Genomic DNA, 3,816 nt, shown 5'->3' on the forward strand with positions numbered 1-3,816 from the left:
ATGCAACCATATATGTAAATATGCAGCGAGCAACAATTGCGTATTGCTTCGAATATTCCAATAACAGCAACAACAACATTAACACAAGCGCACATTCACTGCAGATTTACGAGCTACATTTGCTGTCTGCCATGTTTACAAACAGCAAACAGGATTGATTTTTCTTGTTTTTGGTTTTGGCTCCATTTGGCAAATTTTGATTGTTTCTCACATTCATGAGTTGTTCTCATGCTTTTTGTTGTACTTGTTGTTGTTTTACTTTTCTTGTTAAGTTGTTCATTGTTGTTGTTGTGACCGCTGGCGTTTCTTCGACTTAATTATAAAAATTGCATCCGCCAGCGATTTATTTCAGCTCGTACATTCATAAATCTTCATTTTATTTGGAATTTCTCTAAAAATATTTCACCATCTGTACAACGGTATACTATTTTAGTTAGTTTATTTCCGAATTTAATTCATCGCGAAATGAAATTCTCCAGCAGTAGTTCTAGGTAAAAACTCTGCGGCGTTACAGGTGGAATTTATGTGTTGCCAATAAAAATTTGTATTTACAGCTCTACAAGAGCAAAATTGCATATGTACATAGAGCAGTCTATATGAATATTTAAATAACTTTTGATTCTATAATAAACCGCCCGAAGAGTCTAATAGTTGATATGTAATATAAAAAATCTGGTATAAAAATGCTTCTCATAAGGGTCGGTCGACTTCTGCAGACAATGCAGAATTTCGAGATTACTTCAGACTTTTAAAAGTGTTTCATTCGGTTCGGAGATGGGTATAAATTAGACATGATCTATTCCGAGGCTCCCTACTTTTTTTTAAAGAAAAAACACAGAAAACTCAAATTTAATAGGGAATGTTTATTATCATTCGAAATAACATTCGTTAACATTTCACATTTCAAATGTTGTTCGCGGCTTCGTCTCAGATGGTCCATTCGATGAGTCCAATTTTCGATGACTCGTTCGAGCATTTCGACTGCTAGCAAGCGAATGACACTCGTGATGTCTTGCTCCAAGGCCAGAATCGCAACGGGATGGCTGCAGAGACTTTAGACTTTACAAATCCACTCAGCAAAAAGTGTAACAGTGTGATATCACACGATCTTGGTGGCCCATCAACCGGCCCAATATGCGAAATTATTTGCTCGACGAAATGTTCTCTCAATATATTCATTGATTGGTGCGATGTGTGCGAAATGGCGCCGACTTGTTGGAATCAAATGTCGCTGAGATCACGAGCTTCAATTTCAGGCATCATATAGTCGGTTATCATGGTGCGATAACGGTCGCCATTGACGGTTATGTTCTCACCGGCATCATTTTTCAAGAAATATGGACCTACAAACCACACCACTTCATCCCAAATGTGGCAATTTTGCTTGTTTACATACCAATTGGGCCTCAGCGCTAAACCGAATTTGCCTCGAAAACTCGTCGGATCTTCTTGGAATTTTTCAAGAGACCATAGAAACAGGCGATGTCACTTGTGAAGGGCGAGCGGCTTCAGTTCTTGCACAAGCTATATTTTGTACGCTTTCAAATTAAGATCTCGACGTAAAGTCGTTCCATACGTCAGTGCGCCGAATCGATTCACCACGGCTGCTCTCAGCTACGACTGCTATATTTTCTTCACTGCGTGCTGGACGTCGTTTATTCGGTCGAATATTATCCCATAATGAATGCTGAGTCTCAAGATAGATGATGATGTTGCGAATAGTACGCTCAGTAGGTCGATTATGTTGACCATAAGTTGAGGGAAGCTCTCGAAACACATTCTTTACAGAAAGTGGACTTTTCATAATAAAGTTGAACAAGAATTGTTCATGGGGAAAGGCTTTCCATGATGAAATGCCAAAAAAAAATTGATCATATCCCAAGGTTTGTAAAAGCCTGAAATCGCCTTTAAGCAAAAATTAACCCCCAGAATTTTCAAGTTTAAAATAGCTCTTGCATTTCCATAAAAAAAGAGTATAAGTAAGAAATTGAGTTTTTGCAAATGAATTTGCTTTACCTAATTGTGTACGCAACATGTGAACATGTGGCACCAGAAGGCGCTTAGGGCAACATTTCAATTATTGGTTGCTGCGAACTTGGCCACATGTCATTGAAAGCTCCTGCATGAGAGATGTAGAGATACACTCACGTATGCTCACGTATATATGTATGTATGTGTAAATGTGTGTGTATGAGGTCATGCGTTGATGACAACATTGATGTTGATGTTGTTGGCACTCAAGTTAACTCCGCTGAATGTTGAACAGCGCGCGAGCCAGTGAACTGTCGAAAATTGATATGTAAATTAATTCGGACATTTTACAAGCAACAAATCAGCGCACAGCAAAACGGCAAGGACAAAAACAACAAAAACAAAAACAAAACACGAAAATGTGCGCAGTGAAGAGCGATGGAGGGAGGTTGGGGAGCGAAAGCATGCGTCCACATGCAACATTAGCGCATCATCACATCAAATGCCACAACAGACGACAACACATCAACAACAGTAACATCCACACAGACACACTAACACACATGAGCACATCCCACTCTAAAGCATAGCTCAAAGCGCTGCCAGTGCTGCCACCCGACCGCCCTGCTTTATACAATGGTTCTTTGTATGTTTGTGTGTGTGAGCGTGTGCATATGGAAATTTGCATGCATGGCTGGGACTTAGCTGCGAGCTGCTAGCGTGTAAGCTGCAAATGGGCCAGTGAACCAAAGCAGGGAGTTGTAGGGAGAAGAGAGCAGGAAGGGGGATGTGAAGCTGATCCGGGCAAGCGAAGTGCATTCGTGTGAATTAATGTGATGCTGATGTGTGGCAAAGTTTATGCATTGTTGTTGTTGCTTTTCCTTGTGTGCACTGAATTTTGATCAAATGTATTCAAATAAATAAATATTTTGTCGGTGGCAAATGACGAAAATAAACTCGGTTAGACAATGCGACCAACTAAATGTGTGAATTAACAAATTATGAATGCGCAGATTCGTATACATGTATGTAAGTAAGCTTGGATCCTTTATGGCTTTAGCTTTTGAGGATGCTTTTTTATGCAACATACCTAACTTGAGAGACTGAACATATTTCAGAAAAGGTTCCAGAAGTGTTTAATGACCGTAAATTAGCCAAAATTTCTTTGATAGTGGGCGTGGCATATCCCACTTTTAGTTTAAATCTCATATCTCAGTAACTAATGTTCCAATTTGATTTAAACTTAGAACTTCGTCGTACTAATGTGTAGGTTTAATGACTTTCACTAATTACAATCTCCAACATTAAAAAATCGATAATATCGCTTTGCTTTCAGTATAATTTTTTTTTATTAATATATTGAGCTTTTGGAGCAAATTGGCACCTAAAAAAGCTTTGAGCTTTGAAGCTATTCTTTACCTAAAAATCTAACTTGGTAGACTGAACATATTCGAGAATGTGTTCCAAAAGTCTTTAAAAACCATAATTTCTCCAAAAATTCGTTTATAGTGGGCGTGACACCACCCATTTTTTTATTAAATGCCATATCTCAGCAAGTAATGGACCAATTTGAATCAAACTCAGTACATCACTTTCTCTTGAAGCCCTTATACTTCAGTTTGAAAATTTCCGAAATAACCACGCCTACTTTCCATATGACATAATTTCAAACTGCATCAGATTTTCTCCTTTACTATAGATTTATCAATCAACAATCAATATAAATAAAATAAAAGCTCATCTAGACGGTCAGTTTTTAAGCAAAAAATGGGCGAAATCCCACAATACTTTTTCGAGTTTAAGATATCGATTATTTGGACCTTAGTATAGACTCATTGGCTGGGT

This window comes from Zeugodacus cucurbitae, chromosome 2, assembly GCF_028554725.1.
Source record: "Zeugodacus cucurbitae isolate PBARC_wt_2022May chromosome 2, idZeuCucr1.2, whole genome shotgun sequence".
NCBI classification, from domain to species: domain Eukaryota; kingdom Metazoa; phylum Arthropoda; class Insecta; order Diptera; family Tephritidae; genus Zeugodacus; species Zeugodacus cucurbitae.